We start from the raw sequence: 12762 nt of genomic DNA, 5'->3' as shown, positions 1-12762 counted from the left end.
GTACCATGGCTACATTCACCATTTCACAGGCATTTGTTACATGGGTTTGTCAGGTGCCCAATAGGGAGCATTGCCTAACATGAATGTGTTGTGTGTTGAAGAGTGTTGCACCTCCCCATGATAGGGCTCTACCCCTCAGGTATATTATGTGTGCTATGTGGATGACATTTGGGATACTGGAGTGTGACCTTACAGCGGGTGTCTGAATACTCCATGTGTAGCATATTAACATGAACTGCATATGACAAAGTTGTGTATGTTGTGTGCATGTGTATCGACTCTGCCTATCCAATGTCCACTACAGTGTAGCCACAATTGTTTCGGATGCTCTGTGTATTGCAGCTACTCACGTTACTGTGATGTGCATAGTCTCACAGCAAACATGCACAGCATGCATTATGCATAGGTGTGTTACATGTGTACATGGCCTACACCTCACCTATGACATGCACATTTTATTTGCAATATTAAATGTAGAACACACTCACCAGCATGGGTCTGCTGCCTTGCTGTCACACCAGAGGGACCTACAAGGATAGGAGACAGTTTGTCAGTGGAAACAACTGTGGCATTGCTACTGTGGGTTTGCAGTCTTACAGTAGTACAATGGCGGACAGTCACAGGCCTACAGGTCATGTTCCAAATTATCAGTATTGCACAACACCAGGCTCCACATCTTCTAACTACACAGTACACATCTCACATATGGATGATCTGCCAATAGAGATAACAGTAGTCTACAGATATGCCATGTTACCTGCAGGCTCCATGTGAACTTGCTGGGTGGCTCTGGCCTCCACAATGATACATGTCTGCTGTTGTTGTTGTTGGCCTGGAGCCACCAGGCTCAGGAGCAGCTCCTCCACTCTGGTGAGGGGGGGATGGATGGTAACCCCACCACCTGTGGCAAGCTGTTGTCTACGGACATCAGACGCATGCTGCCGGACATGTCTAAGTAAATCACTGCAGTGATGACGTACATGCTCATATGTCCGGTTATGCATGCCTATGTCATTTACCTGATGGACAACATCTTGCCACAGTGCAGTCCCCTCATGCTGGTCCTGGCTGGTTCTTGAGGAAAGCAGTGTGTAGTGCTGAACCAGATTGGTTGTTATGATGTCATCCTCGGCAGGACTATAGGTTGGGTTGCGATGGCAGGCCATGAACCTTGGAAGACAATGAAACAATATGTGTGAGCAAGTCATGTGGCACACTTAACCTTCTACAGTACAGATATCACTGAACTGCCATAAATAGCAACCTATTGTCTGTCAGAGGATACACACTTTCAATACCACATATCAGTGCTCAACCCACAACTGCCTGACAGTGCCTGATACGCTCTATATATTAAACCATGTTCTGCACAGCAACAAAGAGAAACCACTATGTAAGACTATACAACAGTACATGGCACACTGTATGCGACACAATGCACCACCTAGCCACAGGAGGTATATATCAAGCTAATGCATAAAGAAATATGTCATCCATTGTAATGATTGTAAAGTCCAGTTACAGTATTACCAGTATACCACACTAGTTGTTGATGGCAAACCCCTGCCTAAAATATGTGCACATTCATGAATATAGGTGGCATACTGCTGTACTAGGCTATACATGTTCCTGGATACGCACTTATATCCTGTAACACACATATGACCAAGGGCATGTTACAGGCATACCCACACACACACATCAGATATACATACAAGACACAAAGGTATGGCAACCCAGATGAGCTTTATGTGTTTACCGTACAGTACTGTGTGTTAGTAATTACAAAACCTTATGCCTGAGGTATGTAATCTGTGAGGACTACAGGGAACACATAAAACAGTCATTCCAAGCAATGTGTACATGTACCATACTGTGCTGTTTAGGCCTACAGCTTCAGGTAGTACTACAGTTCATACAGGATTTGGATTCACCAGCAGTACCAATCAATAAGCATACATGTACTGCTTTAGCCTCCAATGGCCCACCCCAGTTAACACCAAGGGACTACGTCAGACCATATGCCATACTGCTTTTTCTGCCTAGCAATAGCATACACATCTTTTGCTGGGATCAGAGCTAGGACACAAAATGCCATGACAGAAACAGTTTCCCACTAAGCTATCCCACATATACACAACTGTGACACATTCACCAACACATTCATCATCACACTCAGTCAACCTCACATAGCAATTATTGCAACAAGTACATGTGGGTGTGTATTGGTTCATAGGTAGGTAATAGGCTATTGGCCCTAGGGCCTATAGAAGCCTAGCCAGACAGTACCCTGGCCTTTGACACCCAAGTAATTTAATTTCATGTGCCCCTGTCAAGCAGAGCCACAGAGGTGATTCCCGGGGTGTATTCCCTATCTCCCATCCAATCATCAAGATTATTCATGACGAGTGCTACTGAGGAGCTTTGTTTGCTATTGATAGGTAGTTTGTTCCAGAGTATGGGATGCCTCTGAGATAGGAATCTATCCCTCAAGCATGTTCTGTTTATTGAGGTGACAAGGTTTAGGTCCCTAGAGCGTGTTGCTCATAGGGATTGTGATCTGTTTACGTGGAGCATGTCCAACAGCTCTGGGTTTGACATAGCTTTGTATGTTAGGCAGAAGTCACCTCTGGGTAGGTGGTATGCGACACAGTCTAGCTATGGTTTTGTGAGACGGTCTGCATAGGGCATCTGTTTGAGGCCAGTAATACTCTTTGTGAGGTATGTCTGCGGCCTTTCTGGCTGCTGTAGATGCCTTGTGAGGTACATACCAAAAGGGGCATTGTACTCTACAATGGGTTTTGTGAGTGATGAGTAGAGGGGAACACTGACCTCCTTTTCCCTGGATGACACACCTTTTGTGATGAGGTGTGCCACGTAGACAGATTACATGACTAGTGTGGCACTGTGATTATTAAAGGGGAGACTATTGTCCAACTGTGTCCCATGGTCTCTTATCACACTTTCGGTGTTAAGTCGACTACCACCTATGTGGTAGTTCATGGGTACAGATTTTTTATCAAAAGGGATGCCAATGCATTTTCGACATTGAGCTTGAGGCCATGGCTTTATCACCAGGCATCTGTCACAGTTAATATGACTCTGTCTCTCTCTCTCTCTCTCTCTCTATATATATATATATATATATATATATATATATATATATATACACACACATACATATAAACATCCATTGGTGTACATATAGATATACATATAGGCACATATACAGTCCACCTTTCATGGTGGGAATATCAATTATGTGAAGGATGTGAGGTATACAGTTATGTAATAATATTGCACAGTCTTGTGTGAAATGCATTGAAGGTGTTCTCAGCCCATGTAGCTTTAGCAGGCCTCACTGGCTGCAACACTGCAAACCTAACAAATCACACCCATAGCGTTTAACCACCACATGTCATATACCAACACTGTATGCTGTCTTGTTTGCCACACACTACAACCTACATACAAATATGCACGTAACAACCTTCACCAGCATATATATATGACCACCCTTCACAAACAGTTGCAGTATGTCCCTTGCTGTATGCACATGTACAGATGCTAATATATCTGACACAGATATATCTCTCCATATGTGTGTGCCATACACACACAAGGTCCACACTGTTGTAAGTCCCTGGACCTCACGGCTGACCTGTTGTGCCTTGCTGCAACATGAACATGTGTCACATGTGAGCACACAGTAATATTAGAGGGTGCATATATAGCTGCAAATGCTAGATTAGCATACTAGCCTGGTACAGCAGTTCCCAATGCTAAGCTACACATTAATATGACTATCATGCATGTGTTACTCTGTCACATCCATGTTTATATAGCTGTATGTGCTACTCCCCCAAACAGCCATTGTCCACACTACTGTACAGAACACAGATAACATGGATCAGATGTTTGACATTTAATGCTGAGCTACATATGTCACAGTTATGTCCCACTGCACACAGCTACACACTGATTTGTCCATGGCAGTAGTTATGCAGGGCATATGTGCATAGATACGTACTGCTGCCACATATGGATGTTTCAAAGTATGTACAGTCTCTTCAAAAACATCTACTACATGCCAGTAAATACATATCTGTTACATATCTTTCCTTTGTATGTGTTGGTAGCATTATATTCCGTGTGTCTTTGGCTTTTATTTTCTGTTGATGTGGGTGTGTGTCTCTCTCCCTCTCTCTGTCTCTCTCTCTCAATATCTGCAATGGAATGATTGCATGTGTGGGCAGCAAGTATAGCCTGCTTTTATAGGTATCTGCACATGTGCATGTGATGGCCTCTGCACCAATTGGTGGCCACCATTTGGTAATTGCATGCAGCCTGATGTGTGGTAATTGCAGTACTCACTGTCATAGCAACCCAATGCTATAAATTGCTATGTCAGGTAGGCATAGCCCTTTCAGCTTTCCAAAGTGGGGCCCATGCTTGTTTGCTGTGGACACCGTTGTTTAAGTCAGAAGGTTGGTATAGTTCTTATATCTGATGCTAGGGGTGTAGCCAGTGATTTGAATGTTGTACACAGACCTGAATGTTGCCACTTCCAGTACACAGTTGTCAGTGTGGAATTGTACTCACCCCTACAAATGCTAACACAAGATACATGGGAGTATGTAGTTTATTTTCTACTTATACAATTAACTGCCATACAAAAGTAGTTATTGAGATGTATTCATTTGGCACATGAACTGTTTGTGAACTGCTATACTGTGAATATTAATGTACTCACTTCTGCACAGTTTGTGCTTTTTTATTGTTGACATTAGCACAGGATGCTCAAGAAACCTGGACAATTCCAGTACTGAGTATGCCTACCTACATCCTTGGTAGACCCTGAACACACAGGTATATTGTACATTTGGGTGGGGATGCAGACATACAGAGAGCATTATGTATTATTGTGTGAATGTTATCTTGCTGGACTTAAAGGTTTGCTGTGTACCTGTTAGTTTAGCAAGGCAAGTAGTCTGTCTGCATAGCTCCCAACTGTGGAGCTATCCAGATGGTAGCCAGATGTTAGGCTGTTATTCTCTGTCTGTGCAATGCACAGGTCTTTTCAGCACTGGTACAATGGCATTGTTACAGTCGTTTGCTACCAGTACATGGCTACATCCTTTGGTATTTCAGTGTTGTACTCCTACATAAGGGTATGCTTGTGGAACTCTTTCCAAAGCCATTTGCACAGTGTGTAACAGCAGAAAAGCTGATATGCCTGTGTGTTTCTGCCTCGGCCAGGCCTCTGAAACACTCAGGTACATATCTGAACAGAGTGAGGTAAAGGTAGGTAAAAGTGAGGTACACCTTAAAAATATTAGAGACAGTAAGTGGAAACTTCGGGAGAACCAGTGCATATGGATTACTACACCTTTTCTGAAGCACAAGTGGTGTCTAACTCCTACATATTGTCATTATTCATTAGGTGTAATACCCCACCTTTCTGCCTAACGTCAGTACTTTTCAGGGGATTCAGAGGGACACAGCTAACATATGTTTCAAAATCAGGGACATCCCTGAAATGTAGTCACAATTGGGATGTATGTCCTCTGCCCTAATCAGATATGCCACTGTTTGTCCTGCTATGATACTGTGTGGGGGTTGTAAAGTACTGCTGTAACATCATTTACTGCTAGAATGGCTGGTTCTCTTATCACAGTCATGTAATGCAATTCCACAACAGCTGTTGGTAAAGTTCCACAGAACAGGTTTTGTGTTATGACATTCCTATTTTTCCTTTACATTCACTCATTCTGATGCATGATATATCTATTTCAGCAATAACCTGCTGTATTTATACTGTGGCTTAGTGGTACTTCATGCAGTCTAGTGTGTCCAAGGTCTGGGGTTTAAAACTGACAGAGGTGTTTTATTTTGCTGCTGAACAGAACAAGGGCCCTCACATGCAGGGTGACTAAGGCACTTTTAAGCAGTTGTAAGCGGGTTTGCGTGGGTTTGCGCAAAGCTTAGCAATGCTTAGCTAAGTGCACACAAGTGCACACTCGCACAAACCCGCTAACTACTGCTTAAAAGAGCTTACTCCCGCTAACCCTTGCACTCATTTCTTTGAAAGAAAAGAAAATGGGGAGATAGGACAGTGGTGAAAAAGGGGCACAAAGAGGGAAAGACAGTAGGGAAAACAGCTTGGGATGTGCAGGACGGGTGTAGGGAAGGACCATAGCTGCTCATTTCTTTTACAGCAACAGCTGTACATATGTTATAATTTTGGAGGGAAATATGAAACCTTCCACCCCTGAGAGAGGGGTGAAGACAACAAAGTATGTTGTACTGCCAATTAAATTACATTTAATATGTCCAGAAGACGTGTGCAAAATGGGCAGATACGTATGGGGCGTAATTTGTTTTTGGAGCAGATTGCCCTTTTTTTTCTTTTTCCAGGTGAGAGTGGAATGTGGGGTAGGGGATGTAGGTATATTTGGGGAGGTAGGTTGGGGAGGTAAACAGACAGGACAAACAAGATGCATACAGGGGTGGAATATGACACATGTGGGGTGTGAACAACATTGACGGGGAAGGATGTTTGGAAACCACAAGCCCATGAGCCCACAGATGGTGACAGTGGAACTGGGATCCCCACCCATGGGCAGTCACCACTGTACCTTCATAGCCCAGAGGGTGGCTGTGCTGGGGGCTGCATAGGAGGGGTAGGCTCACCCATGAGTCGTGCCACTCGTGCCTCAAGCTGGCATAGAGGATCAGTGACAGAACTCTGGATCTCCCTACGCACCACAGCCCAGACCGTTCTGAGGGTGAGAAGAGGCCCTCCTCCACCCACACTTGCACGGGGGGGACAAGCCCTATCCCCTGCAGTGCTTCCACCCGAAGGTGGCACAGGCCCAATGGAGGAGGTGGTCCCGGGCTGGGCACCAGATCTGCTGCTGCCATGTGACATTGCCAGCTGAGGTGGGACAGGTGGGTCCGCTGGGACCGGCCTTCCCATATGTTCTATGTTTAGGAGGATTTAATGACAATATGGGTTGGTAACAGCCAACAGCATTCCAAATTAAAAAAACAAACTGATACGGATTCAAACACAATAAAAACTCGGCTCGGACAGTGGAATGACCGTTTAATACCAAAACACAAATATCTCCACAACTAACAGGTAGAAAAACTCCACAACAAACAGGTTAAGTGCTTTCATCTGGCTAGCAGACTTCTTCAGAACAAAATTGATTAATACTGTGTTCATTAAATGCCAAATTTGGCACCAAAATAAAATCTCACAATAAATTTCCTTAAAGAAATACATACATATAGAACTGTTGACAATCACACACTGCTAAATATATAAATAGATACAGCAATACATAGATTCCATATAAAGAAACCATATGTAGACACTCTATATGTTAAAAACCTGTAGAAATTTGTAAATACATATTGAAAATCTAAAAACTGTTAAATATGTAACTATATATGACTATATATAGTACACATAAGTATGTATATATATCTCCCTAAAAAGAACCATACTATTGGGACAAAATTAAGTATGGTTTAATACTGATAAAATCATTAATACCTGGGTATCTGGTGGCATCAGTGAACATCTGCCACCTACTCTCCTTCAAAGTCAAAAGTGCTTTGATATTCCCACCATATGGAGAAATACCCACTGTGTCAATAATAGCAAATGTAAAATGATGAGTTTCACCATAATTATATATATGCCGATATAAGGTGTTTTTTATCCTTCGTTCTGATGCGATACAAATGGTCATATATACACCATTTAAATTGTCTCTCGGTCTTACCTATGTAGAATGCGTTGCATTCTACACAAGTAGCCAAATATACCACATACTTCGTGTTGCAGTTTCCACCCCTATTATATATGTAAGTCCTATTAAAATTATCTAACTTACAACCTTCAGCTTCATTAATACAATGACACTGATTGCAGGCTCCACATTTTTTAGTTCGAAAACTTCCCCTCTTTTTATCATTTCTATTGGATTCCAACATATTCTTAATATTAAAACCAGTCTTATAAACTATCTTGGGATGTATACCTAAAATTCTCAATGTATCAACATCCCTTGTTACCAAATTCCAATGTTCTCTGATAATGGCTTCAATATTATAAACAACTGGTGAATACATAAGTACACAAACTAAATGACTTGATTCAGTCTTCAATTTAATTGATTGTGTTGTGTTCACACCTCCTAATTTCCCTAATAATGGCACATACTTACTACCCCACTCTCTTATAACATATTGAACTACATCATTCAACAACATATCGGGGTACCCCCTGGCCATAAACATGGACTTAATAAAATCCACTTCTTTCAACATAATATCTCTAGTGGATGACATACGTGCAGCCCTAATACACTGCCCTTTAAAAATATTTTGAACACATGTGAAGGATGGTTACTACTATACTCTAAGTAATCATTGGAGAAGGTCTCCTTCCTATATATACTAGATATGAATCCATCTTCCTCATGACTAATATATGTGTCTAAATAAGCTATTCCACATGTACTTGAGGAATAGGTGAATTTAAGAAACTCAGTCGTATTATTGATATAGCTAATAAATTCAGTAACCATATCAATAGGACCTTTCCAATTTATTAAGTCCATGTTTATGGCCAGGGGGTACCCCGATATGTTGTTTTATTTTGCTGCTGAACAGAACAAGGGCCCTCACATGCAGGGTGTCTAAGGCACTTTTAAGCAGTTGTAAGTGGGATTGCGTGGGTTTGCGCAAAGCTTAGCAATGCTTAGCTAAGAGCACACAAGTGCACGCTCGCACAAACCCACTAACTACTGCTTAAAAGTGCTTACTCCCGCTAACCCTTGCACTCATTTCTTTGAAAGAAAAGAAAATGGGGAGATAGGACAGTGGTGAAAAAGGGGCACAAAGAGGGAAAGACAGTAGGGAAAACAGCTCGGGATGTGCAGGACGGGTGAAGGGAAGGACCATAGCTGCTCATTTCTTTTACAGCAACAGCTGTGCATATGCTATAATTTTGGAGGGAAATATGAAACCTTCCACCCCTGAGAGAGGGGTGAAGACAACAAAGTATGTTGTACTGCCAAATAAATTACATTTAATATGTCCAGAAGACGTGTGCAAAATGGGCAGCTACATATGGGGCATAATTTGTTTTTGGAGCAGATTGCCCTTTTTTTTTCTTTTTCCAGGTGAGAGTGGAATGTGGGGTAGGGGATGTAGGTATATTTGGGGAGGTAGGTTGGGGAGGTAAACAGACAGGACAAACAAGATGCATACAGGGGTGGAATATGACACATGTGGGGTGTGAACAACATTGACGGGGAAGGATGTTTGGAAACCACAAGCCCATGAGCCCACAGATGGTGACAGTGGAACTGGGATCCCCACCCATGGGCAGTCACCACTGCACCTTCACAGCCCAGAGGGTGGCTGTGCTGGGGGCTGCATAGGAGGGGTAGGCTCACCCATGAGTCGTGCCACTCGTGCCTCAAGCTGGCGTAGAGGATCAGTGACAGAACGCTGGATCTCCCTACGCACCACAGCCCAGACCGTTCTGAGGGTGAGAAGAGGCCCTCCTCCACCCACACTTGCATGGGGGGGACAAGAACTATCCTCTGCAGTGCTTCCACCCGAAGGTGGCACAGGCCCAATGGAGGAGGAGGTCCCGGGCTGGGCACCAGATCTGCTGCTGCCATGTGCCATCGCCAGCTGAGGTGGGACAGGTGGGTCCGCTGGGACCGGCCTTCCCATATGTTCTATGTTTAGGAGGATTTAATGACAATATGGGTTGGTAACAGCCAACAGCATTCCAAATTAAAAAAACAAACTGATACGGATTCAAACACAATAAAAACTCGGCTCGGACAGTGGAATGACCGTTTAATACCAAAACACAAATATCTCCACAACTAACAGGTAGAAAAACTCCACAACAAACAGGTTAAGCGCTTTCATCTGGCTAGCAGACTTCTTCAGAACAAAATTGATTAATACTGTGTTCATTAAATGCCAAATTTGGCACCAAAATAAAATCTCACAATAAATTTCCTTAAAGAAATACATACATATAGAACTGTTGACAATCACACACTGCTAAATATATAAATAGATACAGCAATACATAGATTCCATATAAAGAAACCATATGTAGACACTCTATATGTTAAAAACCTGTAGAAATTTGTGAATACATATTGAAAATCTAAAAATTGTTAAATATGTAACTATATATGACTATATATAGTACACATAAGTATGTATATATATCTCCCTAAAAAGAACCATACTATTGGGACAAAATTAAGTATGGTTTAATACTGATAAAATCATTAATACCTGGGTATCTGGTGGCATCAGTGAACATCTGCCACCTACTCTCCTTCAAAGTCAAAAGTGCTTTGATATTCCCACCATATGGAGAAATACCCACTGTGTCAATAATAGCAAATGTAAAATGATGAGTTTCACCATAATGATATATATATGCCGATATAAGGTTTTTTTTATCCTTCGTTCTGATGCGATACAAATGGTCATATATACACCATTTAAATTGTCTCTCGGTCTTACCTATGTAGAATGCATTGCATTCTACACAATAAATATAATATATACATACTTGCAGTTGTAGTTTCACCTATTATATATATATAATTAAGTCCTATTAAAAAACACAATCTCACACCCTCATAATCATGATCACTGCAGCAGCACTGCTTTTTTTTAGTTACTTCTTTTCTCTTTTATCATTTCTATTTTCATTTTATTCTTTTTTAATATTATTCTTAATTAAAAAACTATGGAGGGATGTATACTAAAATTCTCAATTCCTCAACATCCCTCAATGTTAAATTCAACAAATTTGTGATAATGGAGTTCTATATATAAACAACTGGTGAATTAATAACAATAACAACCAAAAAGTACACAAACTACTTCTTCATTGATTATTGTGTTGTGTTCACACCTCTTTTTGTGTCTATAAATGGCACATACTTACCCACTCTCTTATACCATACACAACTTCATCATTCAACATAACATATCGGGTACAACAACATAATAAAATTAATAATAAATCCACTTCTTTCAACATAATATCTCTAGTGGATGACATACGTGCAGCCCTAATACACTGCCCTTTAAAAATATTTTTGAACACATGTGAAGGATGGTTACTACTATACTCTAAGTAATCATTGGAGAAGGTCTCCTTCCTATATATACTAGATATGAATCCATCTTCCTCATGACTAATATATGTGTCTAAATAAGCTATTCCACATGTACTTGAGGAATAGGTGAATTTAAGAAACTCAGTCGTATTATTGATATAGCTAATAAATTCAGTAACCATATCAATAGGACCTTTCCAATTTATTAAGTCCATGTTTATGGCCAGGGGGTACCCCGATATGTTGTTGAATGATGTAGTTCGATATGTTATAAGAGAGTGGGGTAGTAAGTATGTGCCATTATTAGGGAAATTAGGAGGTGTGAACACAACGCAATCAATGAAATTGAAGACTGAATCAAGTCATTTAGTTTGCGTACTTATGTATTCACCAGTTGTTTATAATATTGAAGCCATTATCAGAGAACATTAGAATTTGGTAACAAGGGATGTTGATACATTGAGAATTTTAGGTATATATCCCAAGATAGTTTATAAGACTGGTTTTAATATTAATAATATGTTGGAATCCAATAGAAATGATAAAAAGAGGGGAAGTTTTCGAATTAAAAAATGTGGAGCCTGTAATCAGTGTCATTGTATTAATGAAGCTGAAGGTTGTAAGTTAGATAATTTTAATAGGACTTACATATATAGTAGGGGTGGAAACTGCAACAAGAAGTATGTGGTATGACCGAGAGACAATTTAAATGGTGTATATATGACCATTTGTATCGCATCAGAACGAAGGATTAAAAAAAACACCTTATATCGGCATATATATCATTATGTTGAAACTCATCATTTTACATTTGCTATTATTGACACAGTGGGTATTTCTCCATATGGTGGGAATATCAAAGCACTTTTGGCTTTGAAGGAGAGTAGGTGGCAGATGTTCACTGATGCCACCAGATACCCAGGTATTAATGATTTTATCAGTATTAAACCATACTTAATTTTGTCCCAATAGTATGGTTCTTTTTAGGGAGATATATATACATACTTATGTTTTATAGTCATATATAGTTACATATTTAATAGTTTTTAGATTTTCAATTTGTATTCACACATTTCTACAGGTTTTTAACATATAGAGTGTCTACATATGGTTTCTTTATATGGAATCTGTGCATTGATGTATCTATTTATATATTTAGCAGTGTGTGATTGTCAACAGTTCTATATGTATGTATTTCTTTAAGGAAATTTATTGTGAGATTTTATTTGGGTGCCAAATTTGGTATTTAATGAACACAGTATTAATCAATTTTGTTCTGAAGAAGTCTGCTAGCCAGATGAAAGCGCTTAACCTGTTTGTTGCGGAGTTTTTCTACCTGTTAGTTGTGGAGATATTCGTGTTTTGGTATTAAATGGACATTCCACTGTCCGAGCCGTGTTTTTATTGTGTTTGAATCCGTATCAGTTTGTTTTTTATTTACGGTGTTGCAATCGGTGTGGAGTAGCATTCCAAATTAGTTGTAACAGCATGAAGTAGTATTCCCATTAACCCAACACACCAGAGTTCCAGCAGTTGAACAGCAAACATAACACAATCATCTATAGAACAACAGTGG

The sequence above is a fragment of the Protopterus annectens genome, chromosome 1.part1 (genome assembly GCF_019279795.1).
Source record: "Protopterus annectens isolate FY-2018-M chromosome 1.part1, PAN1.0, whole genome shotgun sequence".
Classification (NCBI taxonomy): Eukaryota; Metazoa; Chordata; order Ceratodontiformes; family Protopteridae; genus Protopterus; species Protopterus annectens.
This window is presented reverse-complemented; position numbering follows the sequence as displayed.